The sequence below is a fragment of the Zea mays genome, chromosome 3 (genome assembly GCF_902167145.1).
Source record: "Zea mays cultivar B73 chromosome 3, Zm-B73-REFERENCE-NAM-5.0, whole genome shotgun sequence".
Lineage (NCBI taxonomy): Eukaryota > Viridiplantae > Streptophyta > Magnoliopsida > Poales > Poaceae > Zea > Zea mays.
The window spans coordinates 192,722,407-192,731,517 of NC_050098.1; the positions used below are offsets into that span (position 1 = coordinate 192,722,407).

The 9,111-nt window shown below is 43.3% G+C and overlaps 1 long non-coding RNA gene across 2 annotated transcripts; it reads left to right on the plus strand.

Annotated features, from left to right (window-relative positions):
* The first annotated feature begins 1,348 nt into the window (after window positions 1-1,348).
* LOC103651101 (uncharacterized) lies at window positions 1,349-4,312 on the plus strand. 2 transcript variants are annotated; one of them, XR_564573.3, is made up of 5 exons: window positions 1,349-1,586; window positions 1,839-1,950; window positions 3,676-3,740; window positions 3,834-3,941; window positions 4,024-4,312. It is a non-coding gene; the product is annotated as an uncharacterized lncRNA (long non-coding RNA). The 2 variants fall into 2 exon arrangements; XR_564572.3 differs by having other exon boundaries at window positions 1,839-1,908; window positions 4,024-4,309.
* The last annotated feature ends 4,799 nt before the right edge of the window (window positions 4,313-9,111 follow it).

Sequence of the window (9,111 nt, forward strand, 5' to 3'; positions counted from 1 at the left end):
TGCTTGTTTTTAATTCATATACTTAAGCAAACCTACATGGCTTAAAATGTTTATTTAAGCACGGCACATAGCTTCTATATCACTCCATAGTAAATGATGCATAAATTGAAATTTTTTATTTCTACAAGTTGTATCATTTAACTCATATGTGCCAAAGTTAGGATTATAGATAATTTGCCCCTCTTGATATCAAATCAAAGTGCATGTCTCCTACAAGTATTCAAAACTTGTATGCACACCTTTAGGGGGAGGTTACTCTATAATCAAACTCTTTGAGACTAACATCTTTTCAAGTCTATTTCATGTGATAGTCTCATTGTAAGGAAAATGAAGTCCCCGGAGAAAGACAACAATCTTCCACTGCAAAATCTCCAAGAACTCTCATGTCTCTCAAGCTCACCATTGACTTTCAATTGGTATCTTTTGAGACTATATCCAGTATCATTTACATGTCTTCTCCAAAATTTGATTAGACTATATTTCATATCATATGCTTCCATGTTGCTAAAAATGCATAAGTAGTTAACTCATATTCTGTTACCTATGCATAAAGGAAGTTAGTCTTTTCAAATCATGTCTTGCACCTCTAATTTTCACATGCTTTTTCCTAAGTAGAGGATCTCTGTCAGGGGGAGTATTTCTTCATCTCTAAAAAGGGGAGAAACCTCTTTCTAAAGAGAACACTCATTTCACTACACCAAAATCATACACTTCCTACGGCTTTTTAACTTCCTACAGCTTTTATAACAAACCGTAGGAAAAAAATAACTTCCGAGAGGCAACTGGTAGCTCTAGGAAATAAACATAACTTCCTACGGTATTTTATAAAAGCTGTCGGAAGTTAGCTTTCACATGCTAACCCGTGAGTTCGGTCAAACGAGCCGCTAACTTCCTAAAGGCAGCCGTAGGAAGTTAGCATGGGCAGCTAACTTCCTACGGCCTCCTCTAGGAAGTTAGCTTTTAGTTGCTAATCCACGGTTATGGTCAAACGAAAAGCTAACTTCCTACGGCCGGCTCTAGGAAGTTAGCATGAGCAGCTAACTTCCTACGGCCTCCTCTAGGAAGTTAGATTTCAGCTGTTGACCAGTCAAACGAAAAGCTAACTTCCTACGGCAGGCTCTAGGAAGTTAGCTACCCACCTAACTTCCTACGGCTTCCTCTAGGAAGTTAGATTTCAGCTTTTGACCAGTCAAACGAAAAGCTAACTTTCTACAGTCGGCTCTAGGAAGTTACTTAACTTCCTAGAGTAAATGCCCAAATTCTAGGAAGTTATGTAACTTCCTACGACTTTACTCTAGGAAGTTATATTTTTTATTTTAAACCTCTCCTCAACCTTATCTCTTCTCTCACCTTTCTAACTCCCGTCTCTCTCGCGAGTCGCGTCTGTCTTCCTCGGTCCCGCCCGCCACGGGCCGACCCCGCCGCGCCCGCCCACGCCACCCGCCGCGGCTGCCCCTGCCCCGGCCCCGGCTAGGTAGCTCCTCTTCTTCGGCTCAGCCGTCATGCCCCCTCGCGCGTCCATGCTGCAGCAGCAGCCGCCTCCTCCCCCGCACCCGCATCTGCACAGCATCGGGGGAGTAAAAAAGGTAAGTTGAAAATTTCCTCCTTCCTTCTGCTACCTTCTTCTTCACCTTTTGAGATTCCATTATAACTTTTGATCATAGGATCTAGAGTAGCCTTATTAACACTTGTTCTCTGATTTTTGTTTCGGCCATTCAAATTCTTGTGCTGGCTTGATAATATATATAGAGAGAAGTTAGGCGAATTAATTAATAAATTATTGTTGCTTTCATATGGTTTGAAATCTGACTCAATTTTTTGCTTCGCTGCATTGACAGTCCATGTCCATCAGCAGCACTCAACTTACAGCCAGCAAAGCCCGGACTAGCTAGCTAGAAGCATTTGCAGGTCAATTGTTTAACTTCTGAAACGTCTCATCTTCTTTCATCGGTACTGCTCACCATCTCTTGTTTATATTATGAGTGCTACTGCTGGCACTCTTGTTTTCATTTTCGTGCTTTTGCCGGTTGCCAGTTTTCTGTACTGTTGCTCACTCTTTGTCCATACTACATATGTATACCATGGTGCATCATGCCATAATGTAGTAGATCGTATGGTAGGCAATTATTAGCTACGCACCACCACACAAGCAAAATGGAAGACTTCTCTTGTGCTTTTACGCAAGGTCAACTGAAAATTAACCCTACTGATGAGTCTAGAATAGACATGTATAGATGGTGTGTCTATTGACAAAAGTACCTTTGGTACGTTGTAAGCTGGAAAAGGCAATGGGGAGTTATGGGGGAGGAAAAAAATAAAAGAGCCAGGAGCAGTGTCTGCATGCATGTTTTTGCTTGTTACACGTTGTTTCTACCCTTTGCATATGGTTGTTCAATTCATATTTCTTTTCTGAACTTACATCCCTCGGTCGGGGTATTATCTCAAGAACAACTTCTTGTGACCTCGATGGCTCGATCTCACAAAGAATAAAGGAAGTCCTCCATATAAACTACATTTGTGGAAACAAAAAATTGAAAATCATGTGTAACTTAGACTCTTATAGGCGCAAAATATGTAAATGCTAATTAACCAACATATTTCTGTCGTTTAGCAAGGAAGATGCATTGAGATGAATAGCCAAGTTCGTTAATTGTCCAAACATAAGTTGCACCCCATTGCCATTTTTTGTAGAACACATGTTGCCGCGTACCATATACCTTAGTTAACCACTGTCACTGTGATATGTTAGACATACTATAGCCAATGACCATTATCTCAAATAATGATATGATGACTGAATGATCAGGCTGATTATTGCATAATGCGTATATTAGTTCCATATTGATTTTTCTGCGGTTCTCCTTCCTTCATATTCCTAGAGAGAAAGGGCTGAATTTTGGCGCTCATATAAAGAACATATATAACCACATCTCTGTTATATTACTCTTTGTACGTGCATGCAAGATATGTTACACATACAAAAAAAGATGAGGTCATATATTTAAGTATATTAACAATATATGCACATACAAAAGGGCTAAAGCTTTTAAGTATATTATCACAGTACTTGTGTTTATTTTGTATTACACATTAAGGTCCTTTTTTCGTATTGTTACCGTTTACATGTTGGGGAAGCAATTGTTGGAATGTAACAATCTAGCCCGCGGATTGTGAAAACTTATATTGGTTACAATCTAGGAATTCTTAAAGTCAAGTTGTAAATTTTAACAAAGCTGGAAGCTGCATATATAATCTGTGCAAGCTAAAAACATATATATGTGTGGCCTTAGTCTGTGTCAACATCCTATTTGTAAAGAAATCAAATCATACTGTTACATGCATGACCTCAATAGTCTGTACTTCAAGAGCTTCAACTGATCAGGTACTTTATAGAACATACCATGTAGCTGCACAACTAAATGATTTATCATGGCATCCCTTTCAAGATGGAGAATGTGTGTGTTGTGCTGGATTAAATTAGGCGTGCACATTTAATTCAAAATCAAGTATACTGGAAGATCATGAAGTTTTCTAAGGATGTATGGGTTTTCACTTTTTTTTTTGGATTCTTGTATTCTTACGAGTAGTGCTTGGTGACAAAATCGTGTACATATTCCTAGCTTTTCCCTAACTATAACATTTACCTTCATTTTTTGTTAAATACACTTGGTGCAGATAACTTACATAAGGATAGTGGTCAGCCATAATATTTTGGAATATCATCTTCCTTATAAAAACAGGTATACACAAACTTTCAGTGACAACGTTTGCATATATTTTTTCATTCACAATATCCATCTCCTAGTATGTGAATGAGTTAGACAAATTTGTAGCAACTAGCACAGGTCCAAGGGATACACGTCCCGGTGCCCCCACCTCCCGTTTATTATCCTTGGTCTTCACCTCCACCTACACCTACATCTCCATCTACCGAACATCAGGTATGCAAATTCATCATCATTTACTTGTTGTTAGTTATATTATGATGTAACTCAGTAAATATCATTTGTACATGTATATTAGACCCCTCCAACTACCTTGCCGACGCATGAACGAGAAGATGGGTTAGGCTTTGTCGAAACCCTCTTCGCTAGTGGAGGTATCGACCATCACTCGTCACTGTAACCCGATGGTGATCGGCGACCGTGAGCTTCCATGTTATTGTGTTCTGATACTTGAGACTTTTATTATGACTATGTATAAGATATTATCTCTTATTAGTATTGGATGATGAGATGTATCTTATTATGACTATGGATGAGACTTTTGTGATGTAATTGATGAGACTATGGATTTAAATATTGTTATGTGATTGTGTGTGAGATGTTTTATGTGAAAATATGTTGTGCTATATAGGTGTTGATATATTTGTTATGTTGTGGAATGTGGTGTAAAATAAAAATAAACAACATTTGTAATGCTGGTCAAATTAACTTCCTAGAGGCTTATTGGGCCATAGGAAGTTAATCAGTTAACTTCCTAGGGGCTACAGTGAGCCATAGGAAGTTAGCCAGCTAACTTCCTAGGGCTACAGTCAGCCGTAGGAAGTTAGTCGTAGGAAGTTAGTCAGCTGACGGCGTTGACGGTGTGAAGGTACTAACTTCCGAGAACCTACTAACTTTCGAGAGGCTTTTTTGGCTGTAGGAAGTTAGCTAACTTCCTAGAGGGCTCTAGGAAGTTAAGCTAACTTCCGACAAAAAATTTCCGAGAGCCAAACTTCCGACGGGATGGCTTAACTTCCGAGAGTTTAACTAACTTCCTAGAGTTTAGAGCTAACTTCCTAGGGTTTAGGCTCTAGGAAGTTTACTATTTTGGTGTAGTGTTTAGGGGGAGTAATCATTTCAACTGGTATCATTCATATGGTTTAATTTAATATCCTTCTAGTAATATCATTTGATACAATTCTTGTTGAGGGCAAGCTTTTATTTACTTCCTACATGCTTTTAATGTCTTCCTTTTCGGTGGTTGATGCCAAAGGGGGAGAAGTTTAGGGACCAAAGCAATGAAAACTATATCAAACACCAAACACCACAACTTTAAAATTTTATATCTCCAAATGGTTTTCAAGTGGTTTTGGTTATTTGGTCCAAAAATAGGAAGTAAGTGAATTATGGAGTTAGGGGGAGGCTTAAGTCCATAATTTCATATTGTGGGGATAATCATGCATCTTAGCAAGTAGAGTGCACATTTTTCAAAAACTTGTATTATTTGCTTGCTTTGGTTGTGTTGTCATCAATCACCAAAAAGGGGGAGATTGTAAGGAAAATGGACCCCGGGCCATTTGGCTAATTGAGTTTTGGTGTTTGATGATTAACACAACCTGTGGACTAATATGTTTGCTAGTGTTTATAATTGTAGTTCACAGGATGCGAAGAGAATTGGACCAAGGCAATGAGGATGCAACACCTCAAAAGAAGACATAAAAAGATGCATAGGAGTCCAATACTCAAGAACAAAAGAAGCCCGAAGAAATCAGCGAAGGAACCCAAGAAGCGGGCTATCAGCCAGCGCCTGGTGGCGCACCGGACAGTGCTGTCCGGTGTGGCACCGGACAGTCTGCGTAGAGAGGCCACAGACAGGCGCTCTCAGGCTGTAGCACCGGACTGTCCGGTGTGCACCGGACTGTCCAGTGTGCCACGGGCAGACGGCAACGGTCGGATCCAACGGTCGACTGCTACAGGCGCCAACGGTCGGCTGACGTGGCGTGCACCGGACATTGCACAGTAGATGTCCGGGGGTGCACCGGACTGTCCGGTGCACCCGACGACAGAAAGCTGTTGCTTTCTGTCCAACGACTAGTTTGGGGGTGTGGAGGCTATAAATACCACCCCAACCGGCCATTCTCAAGTGTGAGAGCCCAAGCAACATACCAAGACACATAGTGCATATTTCCAAGAGCTCAAACACCCAAGTGCTTAATAGAATCACTCGGTGATTAGCGTAGGTGCTTTGCGAAGTGCTTAGGTTAGTTAGACCGCTTTAGCGCTTGCTCTAGGTGAACCCTAGTTAGTTGAGTGAGTTTTGTAAAACCACACAACCCCTCGGCTCTTGCGTGAGTCGTTGTAATTGTACCGAGTGGGGCGAGAGTCTTGCGAGACCGTGACAACCGCGTTTGTGTCACGGCCGCCACCGTGTACCGGAGGGAACAAGGCCCGCGGCGTTTCGGCCAGAAGCTCGATAGTGGAGACGGCGGGGAGCGTCCGAGAGGAGCCGGAAGCGGAGCACCACTTGCGCGTGGAGAAGGCCCGTGGCTCTCTACGGAGTTACTCGACCGTGGTGCTTGGCCCTCGCGTGGGCTTCCCTTTGCGTAGGGGCACCAACGAGGATTAGTCGGGACCTTGCGTGGTTCCGGATACCTCGGTAAAAATACCGGCGTCATCCACAAGAGTTTGCTTCTCTACTTAGCTCTTTACATTTCGCATTTATATTTAGCATTTAAGTTTCAATCTTATTGTCATACTTATTTAGTGTAGATTGAAACTTAGCCTTTGCGGTAGAGATAGCAACACTTAGACAAAACCTAGTTTGCACATTCTAGTTTTGATTATTTGCATAGGTTTTGCTCTAGGGATTTAATTGTGGCCTAGTTTAGTAAAAGTTTTAGAAGTCCTAATTCACCCCCCTCTTAGGCGTCACCCGTTTCCTACACCGAGCTTTCTCCTCAACATCCAGAGACGCTATCAGATTTTCAACTGATATCTCCTATCTCTTATGTTTCAGAGATGTGGCGAAGTTCCTCCATGTAGAAGGCAACTTTGCAATAATGCACCCAGCCACAAATCGGTCAGGAAGGACTATCTTAAGGTGGTCGAGCTCCTTGGCTATACACTGTATTTCATGAGCTTGCTCTACAATAGAGCGATTATCAACCATCTTATAATCATGAAAGCTCTCCATGATATACAGGTCACTGTCAGCATCCGATGCACCATACTTGGTAGTAAGTGCATCCCATAACTCTTTCCCGTCTTTGTACTGAATATTCGCATCAACCAGACAGTCAACAAGGGCGCTAAGAACGGCTCCCGTAAAGATAGTATTGGCATGGTCGTACTCTTTCTCCTGTTCAGGAGTCAGTGGACCCTCAGGTCTGCCTTTACTAACATGGAAGACATTCATAGCAGTAAGCCAGAGCGTGGCCTTGACTTGCCATCTCTTAAAGTGCATACCATTGAACTTTTCTGGCTTGAGCGCATCGGCAAAAGCAGCCAAAGAAAAACTAGGAAATTGTCTACAATAAGGTTTTTGGATTGTTGAATAATTAGACAAATTCCAGATTAAATTCTGAATATAAATCATGACAAAATCACAAGCACTGAAGTAAAAAGTCAAATCAGATGATGCGTACTGATTAGACATACTGATAGATGGCGTGCGCCGGAATCAGCAGGGTCGACGACGTCGAAGTAGCGAAATCAGCAGGGTCGACGAGGTCAGAAGATCACGAGCAGTCGCGTGAAGACGCTTCCCAAAAACCTTATTCGGCCTCTCCTGGTGCAGGATCTAGAAGGCGAAGGGTTCCGGAGACCTGCTCTCCTAATCGCAGATGCACCTCTGCGATCGGGATGAAGAGAACTGGAAGGCGGCTCAGCTGTGAAGAGAGGCGAAAGCGAATTGGGATGATTTGGAGGCTGGCTGCCGTGCTCCTTTTATAGGGTCGAGTCCGCGAACCCTGGTCTTATCCGCCCACGAAAACCTCGCAATCAGTTGAGATTTTATAGCGATCGGTTAGGATAGACGTAACAGCCAAGAAACCAAAAAATCGAACGGCAAAAGATAGCCGCGCCCCTGCAAGGCGATGGGCCGGATTTCGGCGGACCATTTACGTGCATGTCGTGCGCCCGCGCCCTTCGCCCTGCCCAGGCCAGGCGAGCGAGCGCGCGCGTGTGGCTCTCCACACTCTCTCCTCTCATCCATGACTTGGTGAGTGAGTGTGGCTTCCATATTTAAGTTTAAGCTAGCTCTACTCTACTAGAGCTAGCAATATGGTGCTAATGGTTCCACCTATCCTCTAGCCATCCCCTTGTATGGGCTTTTGAGATTTTTCTGGGATTTATTTGAATTTCTTAATTGGGCCAAGCCCATAAATCCTAACAAGATCTAGTTGTCCACTTAAGATTTTTTCATCGAATTGATCTCTTAATTTCTAGGCGACTCTACGTCGTCTAAGGACGTTTCAGATGACCTATCGACTTGAAGTGCTCTAAGATCTCTACCCCAGGGGCGAGATCTAGATTCCAGCAAGGAGGAAGACGACCCTACGCCATCGTGGACCGTTCGGTCCAGTGCGACGCAGTGAAGGCGTCGCTCCTACGCCCAGGTTGCGAACCGTCCGACCCATAGTCGCTGACCATCCGCGCCGCTGCAGATGGCACCGCCAGACGATACACCCCTAGTGATTGGCGCTGCCCAGATCAACGCCAACACACTTCAATTTAGGTCAGCTCAAGAGACAGACAACGTGTAAAATTTTCTACCCGACTGTTCACAACCTTCACCAAGCAAACTAGGTTCCATCTATACATACTATTACAAACCATCACAGCAGCTTTGCCGTTCCACGTTCTCTCACGCCCTCAACATTGGCGTGTACCTGCTGCTTATACTTGTAGGAACTCAAACTTGGATCACCACGTACTTGAGTATGCTTTACAACGGTGATATGAGTTTGATGATCTCTTCCAACTTCCAAAAGCCATCGCCTGCATCCACTGTATGACGATGAAATGGACGAATACGAAGGCTACTATGAAAAATGGATGAGTATGTAGTAGCCTCCGCAGGCGCAATTCAGTCACGACACCCGTGGTCGTAGGATAGCTAATTAAGTGCTGTGTTTGGGTGGTGCTTTTTTTTTTTCTATCAAAACCGGTCCAAATGACACCTCTGGCCAGGGAATTATTGGGAGACGATGTCGGCTTCCGTGGGGGCAGCCGGGTGGACGCAGCGACGTTTGATTTGTTGGTGACTGTCGTTTACGCCGGCTTCCAGTGGAGTGCACAGTGGCAGCACAGGAAGCCAACAGCCAACACGCAGTGGGGTGTTCTGATCTGATCCACATGCGCTCATGCATGTGACAAACACATAAGCTCAGTTCGTAAGGCCCAGGAA